We start from the raw sequence: 20,431 nt of genomic DNA on the forward strand, positions 1-20,431 counted from the left end.
CACTTTATTACTTTATTCTCCTCAAAGGCAATTCTTGTTTCAGCAATAAAGCCCAAAATTAAGAGATAAAAAACAAAAATGTCATGAAATTTGAAGGAGCATAGCAGTTTTATAAGGGCTGTCATACGCTTTGAGAAGTTTTAAGATGTATTTTAAAAGTCGTCACATGAAGGCAGGCACTTCCAAAGCTGAGAGGCCTTCTGCAAAAGCCCCGTCACGTTGAGTAAGATAACGGGGTTCTGGACTGGCCCAGGAAGTTGCTTGTTTTTGGTTTCATTGCTGTATGAGTAGCAGTTGCTCTCCATGAAGCTCCTTTGGTGAAGAGTCAGAAAGATTATCATGAGAGCAGTGTTTCACAGAGACATGGCTAAACAAGGACGTCCCTAACTCCAACGTGTCTGTAGAAAGCTTCCAGACTGTACAGCTGGATAGGAATTGCAGTGAGTGTGCTAAGAATAAAGGTGGAAGACTTGCTGTTCCTGTGAACAACAAGTGGTGCAAATCTGGTCATATTGTGGTCAAGGAGCCTGTGTTTGTAGCTCAGGCAATGAACTGCTCGCTTTGAGTCTACATGCATATCATTTAATTCATGAGGCCATCGTCCTGATTGTGCGCAGTCCTTCCCCACACCAGCTCTCCCTAGTTTCAGGCTGGGTGATATTTGCTGACAAGGCGTCTTCATCACAAAAACAAATTGTTACAGCAGATAAGGAGGAAGTCAGGCAAAGTAGAATAAAGAGTGACAAGTTCACATAGGGAACTGGTCAGGGATGGATGTTTGGGTCAAACAGCAAAGTACAAAGGACTTTAACCTGCTGTTCATGTCCAGTGTGAAAACGTACTTGTGAATTTAGGTTTAGGTCATGTACATTAACAACTGAAGTTATGTACATTACGTAAATACGTTCATAACTGAAGTAACATAAGTAACTTTACTTATTTCAAGCCCATCCATGATGTTTTCCTAAACCTAACAATGTAGGCTTTATTTGCCTTAACCTCACCAAACTGATGTTGATGCACTGCAACCGTCATGTTGTTTTGAGTTTGGAGATAATGTCACCTTGTAGAAGTGTATCAAAGGAGTAAGAAAAGGCAGCAACATTTTATTTACTGAAGAAATTAACAGAAAACTGGAATTCTTGAAATATGGGATTATTCATAAAAAGAGATCAACTTTCAGGAAAGCAGGTTTTTTTCAAAAACAATTATATAATTACATAATTGATGGTATAACTAATCTGACTGATGGAAGGGTTAGTGTATTCCTCCACATTTTAAGGTTAAAGTCCTTTGTACTTTGCTGTTTGACCCAAACATCCATCCCTGACCACCTCCCTATGTGAACTTGTCACTCTTTATTCTACTTTGCCTGACTTCCTCCTTATCTGCTGTAACAATTTGTTTTGTGATGAAGACGCCTTGTCAGTAAATATCACCCAGCCTGAAACTAAAAATGAATATGTACCTGCTCAGCCACACCTGCAGTGTTTAAAACCAGACACCATCTTGTGACGGGATCACACTATCTGCAACACCAGATCGGCGCATGATGCAATGGAAGTCATTAGAGAGAAGTGAGTGTAGTGATCCTACAAAGGATAATGCAGAAAATGTTGGAATGGAAGTAAGTTACTAAGAGCTACCAGAACTTCATGGTGTGATAAACACAAGTCCAGTCAGAGCTGCAAAACAAGCTCTCCAAAAGTCAAAAAAATGATATACTCTGCATGAATATTTAGTCCAGCTGCCGTAATTGTGGAAGTGCAATCGACCAACTCTTCAAACTGAAGACGCTTGGCTGTTTTTAACTACGCTGGATGTTTTTGTTTTTTTTAAACTAAGTAAAAGATATATTACTGGCATAAGCAGTAAACATGAAACATAATTCATCAAAGCACTTACAGTAGATGTGGTCTGTTGTGAATGGAGCAAGTGTGGAGCTTGGCCTGGACTGATGTTAAATTCCTGGCCTGAATTATTATCCCAGATCACCCCTGTTCAGAGTTACGATGCAGTGGGGGATGTACCACTTATCTTAGATTTCATCATGTCAACCTTCCAGTACCCAAGTCCATTAAATAATCTGGGCTAAAAGCAGGAAAAAGTGTTCTTGAGAAAACTGACCTGCAGTGTTTAAAATAAAGCAAATATTATTGTTGATGTTAATTTAGCATGGAAATGTAGACGGTTTTGTAAACTATTCATCCAAATGAAGCAGAAAACCTCTTGCTTTCTTCTTTCCACTTCAGTTCAAGCTGTCTGCACAACGTCTTTGAAACACAAGATGTACCTGTAAACATAGCCCCACTTTGTACTTCACATTAGTCCCACTGTTGTCAAAGACATTAACTTAAGATTTTTCTAAAAAATAATAATCCGGCAATCTTTGAAAAGATCTTTTTACAACACTTACTGTTGTAGACTTTGAGAACCATCTGGGTTTAAAAAATATTCCACCTGCTGCAGGGAAAAAAAGCTTTTTAATTTGATTCTGAAGAATTGAAACGTAACTTTTCCATCCACATAAACAAATATGGCCATGAGTTATTGTGTTATTTTCATTTGGGGGACACAAAAATCTCTGGCAGCATTCAACTATGAATTACAATATCTTCATAGTAAGAATTCTCGCTCGCTGTAAAATAAATTGTACATATGGGTGTTTTAGCATCTTCATTTTTTATATTTATTATAAGATATCTTAAAGAATTATAACATTTATTATTTTTTTTAATGTTTATTCTCCCTTTAACACAAAACACAATAGACATTACACATCTTAAGGAACCAGACAACTTAGGAGGAGAAAGAAAAGAGGAGTAATAAAAAACTACAATATACATTCAAAAAGAGAGAAAAAGAGAAAAGTTCAAATCAACAATATGAAGGTTTTTACATCTTTCAGTTCAGTTTAAAGGACCGATTAATCGTCTCCCTGTCTCACAACAACTACGCCCAGATGGCAGATGGGCTACAAATGCATCGGCAGCTGGGAAAGAAAAGAGAGACAGAGAAAATTTGGGTGAAGGGAAGGGGGGAAAGGGGAGAAAGAGGTTTGTCAATGAATAAATGACTGAATGAATGATTGGATGAACAGATGAATAAGTGAATAAACCTTCACCCACACCACCCAAACAAGCCCCCTCCCATTGGGTCTGGGGGCTGTCCTGAATGGATAAAGGAACAGCGGGAGGTAGCCTCCTGCCAGTGTTCTCCCTAGGTCCTGGGGCGACTGAGAAGGTGATTCGTTTTAACCACATCTTGACCACACAGTTAATCTCACCTCCAAAACTCACTCAAACCAAAAGATCATATATGTCTCAAAATAAGTTGTTCAGCCAGAACACTGGCTCCAATCCGAAAAGCATACAATGTCACTCATAACACAATGACCTAAAAAACACTGATAACAGGGAGCGTTACAGAAATGATGAACTTTTATCACTTAAGTCTAAATTATTCAGTTTTTTATAACTGCTAAAAAGCATTTAACTAAAGATACTTTTTCTAAGCTCTTAAGACAGCAACACACATCACTTAACGAATTTTCTACCTGCATACAACAGAAAATAAAAAGTCAATGTTTTTTTACCATTCAGTCCAGTCTTTTTTGACCAAATTCACAAATATGTCATCTTTAATTTCTAGAATGTACAATAGAAATAAATATTACCTAAATGACAGATGTGCTGCAGTTTTAGTATTACATACTATTACTAATACTGTAGTAGTTTTTTAGCAACATTAAACTGCTGCCAGTGATAAACATAAAGTCTACATACATGGCCTTTTGTTCCAAATGTGAAAAATTCAAAAGTTGAAATAAAACAAACAACAAGAAAATCTTCAAATTCGGCTGCAATAATCATTACAAAAGAATCAATGTGCAAAGATTTTATAGAAATTTAGAAGAAGTTAATGAAATCTGCCATCATACTGTTTTGAATGTGTGTTGAACAGTGTTGAAAACTGTGTTAGAATTTGAAAACTGTGCTGCAAATATATAGTGTTTTGCAGGTGGTGGAGTATGAACGAGGAAAGAGTTAATGGATTTAGGAGGATGTGGTCATTGAATACATTTTTTGTGAACAATGCATGTAAACTACCAGAAAAAAAGTAAGTTACGTCAACGTTATGTAAACCTTAACTGTCACAACTGTATGGACAGTTTTATTGACTTAGATTAAAGTAGCACATTACACGAACACAACTTCAACTTGGTCACATGCTTGTGAAATTTACCTTTTATCAGGCTTTGACTAAATAGCTACCATTACATGGTGTGTTGACACCCCAGCTGAATCTTTGCTAAGGTGACGGCCATGTTGTTGTTGGTGACACATATTGAGAGAGATGATGTTACACATAACTAAATGATATTTTACGATCTTCATGACAAACTTTCTTGACTCGCATAATGATCTTTTAAATTGAGCTTTTAAACATGAGCTCTATCTTAGGCTTGGTACAGCGCAAGTGTTGCATTTCCAGTAATGTACTGTTACAAATCTCGTGGCACATTTAATCAACAAAACTAAAAGCTGTAGTCATAAACTCTCCAAAGGAAACAGAGCTAAACTTTTATCTTCTGAAATAAATATGTTTCGACAGGATCTCAGTGTTTATCAGGACAGCTGCTTCACTCCAAACTTCTACTGTATGAATCTGGACTGTGTGTGAGCTTTTGATGTGTAGAAGAACACAGAACATTTAGTAACATGAAATACCATTCGATCCTGTCGGTGAGTCAGGAGTTTTAAACAAAGAAGTTCATAAGCTGTTCCTCGTGTGCACATGTGCATGTTAAGGTAGAGATAACCATATCGTTTCTGCTGCTGGAGGATCGCTGCAGGTAATGTCCTTAATATTTTCGTCATTAAGGACATACTTCTCCCCTCTCATCCCACCCATTATTGATCAGGATGATACTTTTTATGCTAGGTCCTGGCACACCTGGCTCTTAAAGGGAATGGGAGACAACTGTTACAAAATGGAGGTTGGTTTTTGTATCCAAAAGCGGACAGGGGGAAGGATTTAAAGGAATTTAATAATTTGCTCAGGTGAAAAGACAGCTGGTAGTGGCCCAGGCTCAGGCGAGTGGCAAGGCAGGTACTGTTGCTGGTGCTCATGGTACTGGGAGGTGGAAGCTGAGGTGGAGGCAGAGGTGAGTGGAGAGTTCAAAAGTAAGATGTGGTTCAAACAAAGTAACACTGGAGCAAGAATCACTAAAGTTAAAAGAAGACACTGGCTTCAGCAATGAATGAGAAAGTGGGATGAACTTGCAAAGAGGCCGGGAGTTTGAGGCGAACAGCAGAGGGGTTAATCATTTTCTCAATTTCATACGGTCCAATGAAACAAGTAGCAAGTTTACGTGAGTCCACTTGATGGGGTAGGTCACGGGAGGAGAGCCACACCTTTTGACCTGGCTGGTACTGAGGAGCCGGAGAGCGATGTGGGTCAATGGAGCAATGAGCGAGTGAGAGCCTGCTCCAAGCCTCCTGACAACAGTGGCGATGAGCCTGGATAGACGGGACAGCCACTTCCTCCTCCTGAGCGGGGAAAAGAGCCATTAGCAGCCATAAATGGGGACATACCTGTGACCGATCTGGTAAGTGAGTTTTGGGCAAATCCAATCCAAGGGAGATGGGAGCTCCAGAAGATGGGATGTCTGGCCATTGGATTGGGGGTGATAACCAGAGGTCAAACTGGAGGCTGCGCCCAAAGACTGACAGAACGCCTGTCATACCTGCGATGCAAACTGAGGACCCCAGTCCAACATGATGTCCATGGGGATGTCATGTATCCTTGGGTCACAAGGATATCAGCAGTCTCTAGGGTCAGTTTAGGCAACATGCTATAACAAAATGAACAGAATTGGAGAAGCGATTGATAATAGTGGGGATGACAGTGTTACCATTGGAAGGAGGCAGGCCGGTGGCTAAGTCCACAACAATGTGTGACCGGTGTGACTGGGGATGGGCAGAGGGTGCAGCAGACCAGCAGGAGGGCGATGAGAGGCTTTGCCTTGGGCACAGTTGAGCCTCTAACTATGGCCTTGTTTTGCTGCTCTTGGTGCTGCTGTTTACATTGTTATTGTTATAGCTAGTTATTGATCTTGGTGTGGACGGCTCTCTACAGTCACTTGTCCACAGATCACAGCGCTGGAGCTTTGATCCCTGGCTCTTCCAAACATAGCCCACTTTATTCAGTGCCTCAGATTAGTCAGCCGCACACACAGTTATTATTATTGTTTTTGTCTGCAATTTCATGTCTCTACTGTACCTGCTATTTAAGCTCACCACAGAGGAATGGCCTTATGGAAAAAGATAACCTGACATCAAATTTGTAGTGTTACAAAGGCTCTTGCTCTCAGTTAAATGTTGTTGAGCAATAAAAGTAACTCCATTTAACTGGAGGAGGAGCACTGCGGTGCGTCTCTGTGTGCATAATGTGGTGTGCGGATCTCAATCCTCTGATCAGAAAAGGACAGGTCATATGAACTATCCTTCTGATTAATAGGGGATGGGGTGTGGGTGGGTAAAATATTTCATCTTTGATGAGGAACATATCAATAACATAACCTGCGATGGACTAATGGAAACATGTGGAAAGTGTGTCTCCCCTTTAAGAGAGACGATGCGCACGTTTACACACGAGACATAGTTTAACTTCATTGATTATTGAAATCTCCCAACTCCTGAGCTCCATCACTGCTGTTTCCTCTGGAGAGTATCCCCTGTACTGTCCTGTTTATAACTACAGATTTAGTTTTGCTGCTTACATGAGCCATGAAATTTTGCTAGAGTGACATTACTACATGCATGGAAAGGAAACCTTTAATGACTGAAAGCAGCCTCTCTAATCATTAAAGCACAGTGTACATGTGTTATGAACCTGCCTATGCAGGTGCATCTTACTATATGAATACTGAGCCCCCTATAAGCAGGTAAAACACTGCGACATTGACTTTAGATCAAGGGCCCATCTTATTACTGCAAACGCTTTCTGCTGCTGAATGATAGTTCTTATGACCTATCCTGTCCAATCAGAGGACTGAGATCACATTTAAATAGAGCATTTTGCTCATATACAATCAAACAGTTTTTGTCATCATACTGATTATTGATCACTATCGAATGTAAACTCCATGTAGAAAGATAGGACTATCAGTAGCTGTACTGGGTGCTTGTATCCATGGTGCCTTCAGCTGATCAATGAGAAAAGGGCAAAATCCCTGCGCACAGATTGTGAATCCCAGAGCACGGTTTACAAATCCGTTCACACAGATTTCCACAACCAGTTTTTTCTACCATGTCACCCTAGAGTGGTTCCATAGATACAGGCTGAGTCAATGAGGAAATAAAACAGTGTGCCTGGTTCTAGAGGGAGGAGAGAGAAACTAACCCTAACCCACCTGGTGGTTGTTGGTGTGCACTGCCACTAATGCAAAATCAGCTGGATAAAATACAAGTCCCCCCTCCTTTTCTGCTGTGTCCCGGCACCTTTAATGGCGTCCTCTGAAAGGATAAACATCTGTCGATAGACGAACACAAAACTGTTGAGCATGTCATAGAGAATGTCATTAATGAGGGCTTGAAACACTTGAAATGTCCAAGTGGTGTGTTGAAGGCAGTTTTCCATTCATCTCCTTCTCTGATGCAGAGGAGGTGGTAAGCATTGTGGAGGTCCAGTTTGGTGAAGATCTGCGCATGACAGAGCGGCTCAAAGGAGGGATCAATCAGAGGTAGAGGATACTTTTTTTAATGGTTATGTCGTTTAAGTCCATGGCAATCGATGCATGGGCATAAAGTCTTGTCCTTGTCCACAAAAAAGAACCCTGCCCCAAGAGGAGAGAAAGAAGGTCGGATTAAACCAGCAGTTAGAGACTCACTGATATATCTCTCCATGGCTTCTCTCTTGGGGCGGGACAGGTTATAGAGTCTGCTGGTAGGATGTGGAGCACCAGGGAGGTCAATGGCGCAGTCATAGGGTCTGTGGGGTGGTAGGGGCAAGGCTAAATCCTTACTAAAGACCTTGGCCAGATCATGATATGCTGTTGGCACAAGAGACAGATCAGGTGCTGCTGGAGGGGTTGTAGCAGGGGTTTTGCTGGCAGGAATTGCTGCGTGAAGGCAATGTGAGTGGCAGAAAACATTCCAGCTGGAGATGGTGGATGGGACCCAATCAATGTGTGGATAGCGAAGCTTGAGCCAGGGGAAACTGAGAACTACACTTGAAGTGGAAGAGGGAATGACAAAGAGCTGAACCTGCTCACAATGATTTCCAAAGATGACTAGGGTTCAGGGGATTGTATGCCAAGTGACTGTGGCTGCCATCTCAGGTGTTTACCATTTTAGGGGATTCTAGGGTCTCTACTGTGATGTGAGCTTGTTCCACCATCCAGAAGTTGTCGTCTGCACACACTCAAAAAAATAATTCATTGTATGAACGTAATTTTATCTTGCCACCTATATTCCATCTAAATAAACCATGTTAAATCAATCTATCTTGATTGTGTTATTTCAACAACACATATCCTTGTAAGTGTAACATAATGTTAACATTTCCATTCAATTAATTTGGCTTTTATTGAATTAAAATGTTTGTACTAAGTTAGTCTAATTAAATTCATTTAAGTTCATTTTACATTGATTAAACATTTTCATACAACAAAAGTCAGCCTTGTTGTGAACTAATATATGTTTTGTCTGTTATACCAATGTTAATCTTGTTAAATGAACTAATGTAGCTTTTGTCTGTAATACTCATGTCAATTTTGTTTTAGTTAGTGTTTTTATTGCTAATGTAAGCATTAAATTTAATTAAATTACTAAAACATACATAAAGGACAGCTTGCAAAATCATTTTATCTTCTTTTATTTTGCTCTAACATTCTTAAAACAATTGCCAAGATACCTGTTCAGCCCAGCTTTCTCCCCTTTAACCATCCCATGCTAAACTTATTAGCACCAACCCACTGTGCTCAATAACTTCCTTCATGCCACCCGAGAATGCCAATCAATAGTCCAAACTGCAAGCACACTCTTCTGAAGGATGGTTCAAAGCTAAGTGATCAAGCTGAGCTGATATGAGCAGAGTAAATAACAGGTTCATTTAGAATCTTTCATTAACAGCAATGCATGTAGGAGACTACAGAACTTCCAGAACAATGAAGACATGCTGAATTCCTCTGGACCAAACATTATACCAGAACTAAACTATCATCATCATGTAAACACTGCCATATTGTGGAAATGTGTGGGAAATAAAACAGTTCACAAATAGTCCTTCAAAATGTGGGCACTTCTGTCATATAAGGTTTAACATTCAACAAACGTAGAATATTTTGCCAACAAAAAATAATAGCCCTAAAGCAATCTTTTGGGATTTTTTCACAACTTTTTTTTCATTTTAAGTTTTAAAATTCTACGTCCAACAATTCAACTTAAAAACATATTTGTAAAAATGCAATAAAATATGCCATGGAACCAACAATATACATTTTAACACCATTTTAAACACTGTTATAACATTGGACACATGCATTTCAAAAAATAAATCAAAAGTAATGAAACATTACTGTAATGTTGCTAGCACACTTTTTGCTAACTTGAGAAAATGTCAAATCTTTAAGTAGGCTATATCCATTAATTGTGACTGTATTCTATTTAACGTGGAGAAAGCATTCAATATGTGTTCATGTTCGAGTATGACTGTACACACTGCTATGACCAGTGTGTTCAACTGCCTTTGTAACAATTGTCCATGTGGTAAAATCTGTGTGTATAATGTAAGTGTATGAGACTTTAACTTATGAGCCAACAATTCAGTCTCAAGTCTACTGAGCAAACCAGATGGTCCTGAACAACTTCTAATTTTGAACTTTCAAAGTCAAACACAAAAAAATCTGCATTGCAGATATGGAAAAAGATATGGAAAAATACCTGGCTTCCATGAGTCTGTTTTCAGCTCATTCATCCCATGAGCTTGTTCTTTAGGAACTGTGTCTTGGATGACAACCTCTGCCCATCCAGATTCATGAGAATCTTTTGCAGGACTTTGTTGTTTCTGGGCTGTCTTAATCAAAGGTGTCGGCGTGTAGTTTGATGATAAAAGAATCTGCAGAGGCGAGGCTGGGTGAGATGGATAGAGCAATCTTTATTGAAACAGATTTCAAGCCTGCATCCGAACCAGTGCGGCCGCACCTGGTGTTCCCAATATCTGACAAAGCTCTGCCTAAAGCTTTGCCCTCTGCTCTACCAGAAATCCTCTCCGATCTAGGAAATCTACAAGTACCCACCTAACCTTCTCTGTCTGCGCGGGCCTTTTTAAAGTACTTTCGCCTGCACCTACCTACTTCTTCTAATTGGTCACTTTGGTAGATTGAGGGTTCCTCTATCCAATAGGCGAAAGAGGAGTTGACCGGCCTCCGACTCCTATGGAATGTCACCTCTTCTATAGATTACCTACTCTGCTGATGTCCTTCTTTGGGACTTGCGCCCTAAAACTGACCTGACTGTCTCTCTGTCCTTATAGGGGAATGTATAGTTGAGCCGGCTCTGACCATTTGGCATAACAGTTAAACTCAGTTTATTATCTTGTCCTCCAACTGCCCTCCAAAACACACATAGAACTGACTAATTACTCTGAGGTCACCTAACAGATGTCCTCACCATCTGACACCTTCCTTAACCCCCACAACCAAAAGTAACATGTCACAATTAAATCATAGCTCAGAATGTGTAGTGACACAGACACCTCATAATTCCCCCCTTCGAGGCCCGCTAGGTCTCGAAAGAAAGGCATACAAACACATTCACAATGATTTACCATTGTCCAACTTCATCGCAGTGCTTGTCTGTTTTCAACAAAGTCCTCCTCATCCAATCCTATTACTAATTTTAGAGTCCTGTTTTAAACTGAAATTTGGGGTCAGTTAATTAACTAGTTTCCTAGTTCACCTTATTTTAGACTATTTTAAGACTAGGTAAACTAATCACTTATCCTAATAAGGTCGAATTCGGCTAACCTTAGCCTCACCAGTAGGACTCCCTCCAGGTACACTCCTTTCCAGCAAACTCTGAAAAGTACCCCTTACACTAGAAATCCCTGCTTATGGCTCCTTAGGTGTAGCTGTAAGGGAATCCCACAAGTCAGCTGTTGCTTCCTATTCCAAAAAACACCCCTCCTAAGGAGTACCAAAAAGAAATAGGAAACCTTGCTAATCAACTTTGAAGAATCCACAACTTCAAGCCAATCCAGGCAGGGAAACTCCTTTGTAATTTACGATTACCAATTACCATTTATCCTCTAATTTAATGACCATATGTCAATCAGCCATTGAACTCCAAATCTTTCACAGGTCCTATTTTCAAATATTATCAAAATTTCCACATTATAATGTATACATATACATATATATGAGAACATAGAAGTGTATCTAATTCTACATGTCAACCATTACAAATATATCATCCTGATGTGTCATCTGAACTCTTGCCCTTTAGCAGTGTTGCCATCAAATGCTGAGTGTTGTCCATGACACTCTGAATCAATGCATTCTCTCTCTCAGTCCTGTCCTGTCCAGGGCCCGCAACCCCTATCCATTGTCCATTGTCCATGCTTGAGTCTCTGAGTCCATTCACTGTCCATGTTTTGGTCCCTGGACAGGTTAATCTCTCCGCTATCATCCTGAGAAGAGAGAAAACACCAACCAGTATCTTTGCGGACAAAAAACATCAAATACTGTACATTGGGAGTATAACATCCGTTTCTATTACTGTATGTTTTAGATCAGGCATGTCCAAAATCTGATTCCAGGACCAGAAACAGTGCACTAACCGCTTTCAAATGATCTCCCATTTATTTCTGTTTTGCTTTGTATGGCATGTCATGTATGTCTGCTCATATACCCCTGTCATGTCATATTAATCTTCTAATGTAGCCTACAATAAACCCGTAATAATAGCAGTGCAACCCAATTCGCTTTAATATCATACATTTTCAAATTTCAATTTTTTTTACTTGCATTCAATCTATAATTTAGCATTTTGTATTTTCTATTTCCTCTTCCATTCCCCCCTTTGTCCATTCTGATTCCCATTCAAAGTTTGGACACCTCTGCTCCAGGCAATGCTACTGTTTTCTATTTGTCGTTGTAAATAACCACACATCTGTTATTTCATCTCCTCAGCAAGCTGAATAATATTCATCCAGCAAAACACAATCAAACAAAAAATAGGTATAACTCCATCAAAATAATAGATAAATGAAGGTTAAAAGAAACAACAAAATATTTTCAAGATAAATGATAGGATATAACAAGGATAGATATTCAGATTGGGTACATATCAATCATCTCACCTTCTATCACTTCTTCCTCCTCCTCTCCTTTCATTCATTCCTGTCTAGTAGTGGCATTTGATTTTGATCACCCGGCATCACCACTCCGACCCAACGCAATATCATGGCTTTAGCAAAAGTCAACAGCAGTGTGCAAAAACAAAACATCACACACAATGCCATGATAAGCACTGCCAGCATTTGAACCAACATGGCACCCATCGGTCCAAATTGGTCTTGTAGCCAAGAATTCGCAGACCATCCTGCTCCCTCAGAGGCACCAAACGCATCTCTGATGTGACGTAAGGCATCTAACACACTGCTCATATTATCAGAATTGTCAGGAATCAAAGTGTAGCAAGCATCTCCCTTCAGATTCAAAGCCATGCACAGGCCTCCTTGCTTAGCCAGAATGTAATCAAGAGCCATGTCATGTTTCAATAATGTCAATCTATGGCTTCTCTGGGTGTTAGACAAATGCTCGAATCCTTTTATCGTCTCATTCGCAAAACCTTGTAGGGTGTAGGTAATATTATCAATATGATCAGCCAAAAATGTTACTCCATACCATGGAAATAGTCCTAATCCCCATTTCTCACCCAGGCTTATCCTCCAATGGTAGGCTTCTAACTTATGAAATTGTGCCATATCTCTCTTTCTCCTACTACCTGGACTGTTATCAGAGTTACTCTCATTTGCTTCCTGTCCCTGCTTTACGGTTAAAACTTCATACGGGAGTTTCAACTTTGCCATGTAACAACATCCAGTCCATACATAGGGTAAGAATAAATATGCTGTCTTACCACAAACCCACCAAATATCTTTAAAACTCCCTATAATTACATTAACTGGAATTTCTTGATTCTTCATCATTAAAGTCTCACTCAGTCGCCGATCTGGCACATGAAAGGTTACTTGATGCGGCCCTCTATCAATGCGTCCTCCCTGCGTAGCAAATCGCATTATGTAATTGTCACATTCAGAAATTCCCATAAACATACCTACTCCCCCATGAGTGTCATTTGACAAAAACAATCTTCTGCTTTTACAGTTTTTACGTCCATTGGTTCGGGGACTGCTTTGTAACATCCTCAAGTTAATCGAGCAAATTCACATAGGGTAGTTGTCTCAACCAAAGGCACGCGCCTTGGGGTCTAAATAGTCCAAATCGATTTAGACATCCACTGGTCTCATGGTGTGTTTTGTTTGTACTGCAACCATGACAGTGCATTCGTTGACAAATGCGATTCTTTGGCTCAGGGACTGTCTCCATGATTGAAGGCCAGGCATTTGGTGTTGGAACCCTAACTACACACGGACAACCTTGTCTGGTAGACGCTCTTACAGAGCGAGTTAGCTGTTGAGACCACATGTTCTTGCTTGCCCACGGATCGGTGATTTGTAATACCGAGGAATCAAACCCAAATGCCTTCCATTGAGCTTCTCGATTCTGTACTATATGAACAGGTTCCATCATATCATCTTGTGACCAGTCAAGGTCAGTGAAAGCACTCGCTTTGTCCTTCATAGTCGCCAGAGTTGTAACGGACAGTTTTGTGTCACCCTTTTCAGTAGCTAGTTTACCAACAAATGGGATTAAAGTACTCTCCGATTTCTTAGTAGCATTATTCGGACTAATGTCTACTTCTGTGATGGGCTTCTGAGTTACATTTACAAAGTTGGTGGGCTCTGGGGATGTCATCATAAATTCCTGTATTGTATCTACAACCTCTGTCAGTACCAAGGATAACATCGTTGTGTTGTTAGCGACTGCTTCTACTGCTTCTCGTGCTACCTGTGTCATTGAATTCTTGTCTACCTGTGTCTGCCCCTTCCATCTTGCTGGGAGTTTCAGTTGTAAGAGATTCTATTTCAATTGCCTTATATGTAGAAGTGCTAAGAGCCCCAGGGGTGGAAGTTACTGTTGTCTTCATTGTAACCTCTGTTTCTTCTAAGGTCATATATAGAGAGGTAACTGGGGTCGGTGTACTAGTGCTATTAGTGGTTTCCAAAGTTGGGGTGATGGATGTCATTCGTCCACTGTCTTCCGGGGAACCTGTCGCTATAGTGTTTTGTTCAGTAATCCCTTTAACCTCTGTAGATGATTGAATGGAAGTACCTTCTTCCACTACCAGTTATATTCTACGAGTTACATAACCTGTTACCCATAAATTGTACTCTGGGAGAAATCTGCCCAATGGAATGAAATAGGTGCAAGTATATTCTCCTTAGTCTTCCCACTGAGCATCATTTAATACAAGTGAACAGTCAACTTCCGCTTTAAACCCCATGTCTTCAATAAACAAAGAATACTTTCCCTGAATAGTAGATACCACAGTTCCTGTCACCTTCATGTTTTTACCCTGACTATCTCTCCACACAGAAGGAAGCCTACTAGCAGTGTTCCATTTAGTACAGTTGCATGGTAGTTGAGCTGAGTATCCTACCCTAGCTTTTACTGTGGTCCGTCCAGAAATTAGAGTCATATGGGATGTCTCAGGCATGATGGTACTTAACTGAGGGGCACCTAAACTACCAGTGACCTCCAGATCCGAAGAGGCCACAGTGGTACTGTTATTTATTACCACCACAACCACGATTTTGGTCCTGTAGACTGACCCAGACCACGTGCCTCGTTCTCTTTCGCTCTCAAGTTGTGGATCATAACAAGAACACTTATATTCTCCTTGATCTTCTGGCTGTACTCCCCGTATGATGAGGCCACAGTCTCCTTCGATCTTCACTCTCCTGTGGTCATTGAGTAAGATACTTATTGGTTGGAGATGCTCCTAATAAGTCAAGCATCTTGCCGCTGTGATCTTCCCCCTGAACACGAAGTGTCCCTGTGCCAGTATTCCCTTTTGTACACTAGCATGGGAGATGCGCTGACTTCCCCCGGTCACTTCAACCTTAAACCTTGAAACGTTTGGGTTTGACTCTTTGTCAAACTGGCCTTGGGCTCCTCATTCTGACTGAATCTCCAGTTTCTTCTGGGTCAACACTGTAGCTCTCTGGAGTCTTTTGTGAATCACTCCCTGGGATAGTATGTTCTGCTGTCTCTGGACCATGTTGTGAATCGATGTCCCCGAGTCTTCTTTCTTGTTCATTGACTGAGCGGACATTCCTGGCATCGCCAGGAGCGTGCACGCTATTACCATGAAGGTCCATGACCTGATCGATCTTTCCTTCTGGATTTTGCTCCTGGGAGTCCTCTTGGGCTTCTGCCTCTCCGACATCTTCCCCTGATGCTCCAGTGCCTTCAACATCTTGGCCCTGGGGAGGTAGGGTTTCTTCTCCTGGCACCTTGTCACAATGTGATAGGTGATACCACATCGGTGATCCTTTAACCTGGACTACTGTTCCGGTGATGCAAATGACTTCAAATGGTCCTTCTCTGCGTTCATTGAACCATTTCCTTCTGAACACCTTCACGAACACCTTGTCTCCAGGTTTCACTCTGTCTGTTTTTTGCTCCTCAAGTCTCTCTAGCACCTCCTCCTGCTTTTGCCTGTCGTAGACATACGTGAATGTATTCCTATGTAGATTAGTCAAATATTTGACGTACACCTTTCATTTCGTCTTCCAAAAGGGATAGACTTGGACCCTTTCCGCTTGTGCGCAAACAAGGTGTAGGCATCTGTCTGCCTGTGGCCAATTCGTGAGGTGTCATATGCCAGTACCTTGGCTTTGAGGATGATAGACCGCTCCTAAATGTTGTTTAATTCCCAATTTCTGTAGAATTAATTTCACTGTTTTATCCACAAACTCTTTCCCATTATCTGAGGATATGCGATCTGGAAGTCCCCATCTGCTTATGACCTCACGACATAAGAACTTGGCAACAGACTGAGCATCCTTCCGCTTGCTAGGACATCTGTCTACAACAACTAGCATGTATCTCTTACCTCCAATTGGTTTTATCATATCAACAAAGTCCATGACTAACTCACGCATGGGGCCTTTTGGAGTTGGAATATAACCAGGAGGGACCGTCACTCCTCTCCTAACATTGTTTTTCAGACAGATTGTACATCTGCCTATGACATGATCAATTTGTTCAAGCAAGTATTGTGCCCAAAAACCATACTCCTTTATGATTTTTCTCTTGACTTCCCCCCTTGCAATATGGGCTTGCCCATGTGCTTCTTGAATCAACAGACCCAGTAGGTCTGGGGGTGCCACCAACCCCTCATGATTTCTCCACAGCCCGGTAGTCTCCTGACTAGCGCCTCTATCCACCCATAGTTGTTTATCTATTGCATGAACTGCTTCCTGCATAGAAATCACCTCTCTGAGCGTAATTTTGTCTTCCAGGTCCACCTCATGAGTGACCAGAAAAACCTTACCTAATTTGTTTGCTCCTGTAACTGCTTTCGCAGCCTCATCCGCAGCCTTGTTACCTTGTGTAACCAGAGACATGTCTGATCTATGTGCTGCGCATTTAGCTATTGCTATTTCCTTGGGTTTCATCATAGCATGTAACAGTTTCATTATCTGCCCATGGTGTTGTATGGGAGAACCATCAGTTTTCTTAAATCCCCGGTTCTTCCACACAGACCCGAACAGATGGCATACACTGTGCGCGTAAGCAGAGTCTGTATAGATTGTCACTCATTTACCCTCTGCTAGCAGACACGCTTCGGTTAGACCCACCAGTTCAACAAGTTGTGCTGAAGCGGGCTGAGGTATTACTTCAGCCTTTTCAATGACAAATTCGGATCTTAGGGCTTTTACTATTGCATAGCCAGTGCTCAATTTCTCTCCTATCCGATAACAAGACCCGTCAGTCCAGTACTCCAGGTCCACCTCCTGCAGCGGGAGGGCCTGCAGTCTTAAGTCTTAAGTAGTTTTCTGCCTCTTGTACACAATCATGTGGTTCCCCATCCTCTGGGGTTGGCAAATGTTCAGCAGGATTTACTGTGGTGCACCTCGCTAAAGTGACATCTTCCTGTTCCAGGAGCCTATGATAGTCTCTGAGCCTAGACATAGTCAAGGCGTATTTACCATGATTCAAAAGATTCCTTAGACTATGATGTGTAAGAATTGTCACTGGATAACCCATCGTAACAGCTGATGCTTTTTCATACATCAAATAGACTCCCACCATTGTTCTATGACACAGTGATAACCCCAATTCCACTTCTGAGTAAGCAGTGGAATAGTAGGCGAGGTTGGGGATTCATCCCCGTACCTGTTGGCTGACAAAGAACTGCACATGCAAATCTACCCCCAGTGGATGTGGATACATATAGCACAACATTTTTAGAGTAATCTGGCAGTGCAAGTGCTGGGGCCTCCTGAAATCTTTGTTTAATTGCTTCGAATGCCACGTGGCCATCCAGTGTCCAAGTAAGATTACAATGGAGCCTGTCATTCCCTGTGTCTTTGATCATGGCCCTCAAAAGTCCTGCTAGCTTGGCATACTCCTCGATCCATGCCGAAGAATAACCAGCAATACCAAGAAATGTCATCATTTCTCTGACTGTCCTGGGCTTTGGAGCCTTTCAGATGGTGTCTAGATGGCTATCTGAGATACTTCTGTGTCCCTGAGTTATTGCCTGGCCCAGATAAATCACCTGTTCCTGTACATACTGTAGCTTTTTCTGGGAAACCTTGTGTCCCTTTTGTGCCAAAATCTGCAGTAAATTAATTGAGTCCTCATGACACGTGTCTCTGTCTGGTGAACAGATGATGATGTCATCCACATACTGAATAACAGTGCTATTCAATATCTGCCCTATACCCTCTAAATCTTCTTTCAACACTTTATTGAACACATGAGGGCTGTGTTTGTATCCCATGGGGAGCCTCTGATACTGATAAAATTGTCACTGATGTGTGAAACCGAACAATCCCTGGGATTCAACAATGAGGGGAACACTGAAGAAAGCTCCACACAAATCTAACACTGTGAAGTGGGTAGCTTTTGGAGGGATCTGAGCCAATAAGGTATGTGGATCAGGTACATCTGCTGGAAAGTCCACCACAACTTCATTCACTGCTCTTAAATCGTAGGCCAAGTGATAAGAGTCATCTGGTTTCTTTACGGGTGACAACAGTGTGTTGCTCTGAGGGTTCTGAGTTATCTTCAAGACATTTGCTTGTAGTAGCCCTTTAATTTGTGGTTCAATCCCCTGGATTGCTTCCTCCTTCAGTGGGTACTGATTCTTCCATGGAGGCCAGGCTCCGGGTTGGAGCTCGACTTTCACAGGCTGGGCTGACTTCACAAGTCCAATGTCAGTGCTGTGTCGTGACCACAAACATTCTAGAACCTGTCACAACATTTCTTCTTTCATGCGATCCGCCTCTGACTTGACACTGAACAGTGATTCGTGTGTCAGTTGTACCACCTGGGGTTGTCCCAGTCCTTGGGCGGAGATCATCATTTTTATGAACTTCTGATCTTTGCTTTCCCAAATGGCAGGGTTTTCCTTTGTTGGAACAAAGGTGGCATCTTCTGATTCTGCCATCATTGCTCCTACATGTTTCTGTTCATAATCTTTGGCTATCATCAGAGTCACGTGTGGGATGCCCCCCTCAATGTCATATTCTTCGCCCAGATACTCATCCTTGTTTATTGTCATAGCTGCTCCTTGTGGTCCCACAATTATGCAACTAGAGCTGAGCAGAACTTGTTTTGGTTGTCGACTCAACCATTCATCTGAACCTGATCTGAACCTGGGCCGCATACTTAAAGTACTTGAGTGTGCAATGATGTGGGTATTCGAGGAGCTGAGCATCGGGTATGTTTGCAGAGAGGAACTTCCCCCACAATCTGGCTGGCTCCATTAGCTCTCGACAGATTTCCGATCCAAAATACTGAAGGAGCCTCTGACTCTGTTGTCATGAATAGTTGGTGGCCAACATCATCTGGCATGTCAATCAAACATCCGTCTGGCGTACATCGTATCATACAGTTCAATCTACATGAAGCATCTCTTCCCAGTAGTGCAATGGGAGTGTGTTCTGACACCAGTATGGGTATTGTAATCTTTTGATTTAGACAGCAGAGCTCAATCGGTTTTGTGAAGGGGACCAGCTGTTTTACGCCCTAAAATCCGACTGTCTGTACAAATTTGCCGGACATGGGGAGATGTGTAGCATCTTCAGGCCGGATACAGGTAAAAGTCGCTCCGCTATCAACCATCACTTTCGATGGCAGATCATTTACTTTCACCGATATTGTTGGATCTCGTTCTGGCCCTGACACTACCAGCTGAGACCTCCCCGTCGGGTTCTCTGGGCACCCCTAGAATCCAGGTTCCGGGCCCCTATAAGGGTTCACCGGTCCCCGGGGTGACTGCGCTTGACCCCTGAATCCTCCTCTGAAGCCTCCTCTGGGATAGTCCCTGCTTGGCTGGTTGCAGGCCCGGGCAAGATGGCCAAACTGTTCGCAATTATAGCATGCTCCCGGAGGTTGCTGATAACCCAGATTAAAATTCTCTCTTCCTCCTCTTCCGAAGTTTCCACTTCCTCGTCCTCTCCATGCTGGCGGCTGACCGACAACTGGCTGCAGAGTGGGGACAATTGGGATTGACAGCGGTGGCTGCGACAGTTGGAACTGAGGCTGAATCGGCTGTAGCTGTGGTTGGTTTGGTTGAGTTGGCTGGGGCAGTCCCTGCATGACCATGGCCTGTGTTTTCTTCCTATTATCTGTCAACTGTATTTGGTTGAGTTTCCTGAGGGTTTCCTGGTCTTGTTCTCTCTGAGCATGTTCCTTCTTTCGATATAGCTCGACCTGGTGTGCTACATGATCTGTGTAGATGCACTTCGTCATGCTCCCCAGTCCAACCACCTCTGCTAATTTGCTTCTCACTGGTATGGGCAGCCCTTCCTGTAACTTGGCTCTCAGGATTGACTGCTCCATCTGGTTCAAATCTGGATCGTTTCCTGTGACATTTCTCCACATTTAATGAGCCCTTGACACATAAGCTCTTGGATTCTCGTTTTGCTCCAACGGCTCAATGAGAATGTTGTCTGGATGCACATTGGTGGTGAATGTTTCTCTCAGTGCTTTCCACATCTGCCCTCTACATGCAGCAAACAGGTCTGCGTCATTAACGGCCGTTTCCACATATCGGTTCAG

This window comes from Pagrus major, chromosome 8 (assembly GCF_040436345.1).
Source record: "Pagrus major chromosome 8, Pma_NU_1.0".
Taxonomy (NCBI): domain Eukaryota; kingdom Metazoa; phylum Chordata; class Actinopteri; order Spariformes; family Sparidae; genus Pagrus; species Pagrus major.